The sequence below is a fragment of the Struthio camelus genome, chromosome 3 (genome assembly GCF_040807025.1).
Source record: "Struthio camelus isolate bStrCam1 chromosome 3, bStrCam1.hap1, whole genome shotgun sequence".
NCBI lineage: Eukaryota > Metazoa > Chordata > Aves > Struthioniformes > Struthionidae > Struthio > Struthio camelus.
Genome location: NC_090944.1, coordinates 100,943,117 through 100,944,122, shown reverse-complemented (window position 1 = coordinate 100,944,122; position 1,006 = coordinate 100,943,117).

Below are 1,006 nucleotides of genomic sequence, written 5' to 3'. Positions count from 1 at the left end.
ATCCGCAGGGACCGTGGCACGAACTTCTGGGGCTGCGCTGGACGGTTAATATTCCACTCCTCAATGCGTAAGGCCCAACATATGATTGGTTTTTTTTAAGATTCCTCTTTCCAGATGTCACAATTGCCAAGCAAAAACTCTGATGCCATTGTTGTTCTCTCTGCTGCTTCTGAGGTGAATTATTAATCTTTCTGCCAAGCTTAATTCCTGACCCTAAGTTTAATTCTATTTCAGCAGCTGGTCTCTCTGTTAGCCTCGCCGCACTTGAATTGCTCTGCTCTTTCAGCTGTTCCCTGCCAATGCACTGACAGAGAAAGTTCTGAGCTATATTGATTCAGTTTTAATTTCAAATAATGTTCTTAATGATTAGATGCTCCAAGACAAAAGACATTGAGAAACTCTCCTGATATAATGAGGTGTGAGAACACACTCCCCTGTATCTGACAGGACCAGAAAGCAAGAAAGTCAAAGCTTTCCTTGTTCTAAATAACGCTTTTTGGCGAAGGCGAGGGAATGTGAGAGAGAACAGTTGGCCTTTGCTTTCAAAAAGAAAACGCAGCTGACCTTTACTTAGTAAACCAGAGGGCCACTAATCTTTTCTGACCTAAAATAACTACCCTCCTGTGCAGAATGATCCTGTAATATCACTGAAATAAGGTGTAAGTTAATTTATGGAAGGAAAGGAATTCATTCTTATGATTGATACAATAGCTCCTGTGCAAAGCTCAGAGACTTACATAAACATACATTACACTGAGATTAAGCAGAAACTTATTAATATACCCTCATTTATCTGGGAAAGTACAAATATACAGAATGAAATTTTTTTGCTTTTGCAACACTTCACAGGTGTCATTTTTAGCTTTACTGTCTGTATATAAATAATGAATATACTCTCACTGGTGGTACCACAGGAACAAAACTCATTATCTTTATAAGCAAATCCAATAACATTTTTTAAATCTCAACAGCATTCCTCACAGAAACAAGAAAATCTACTAAACAG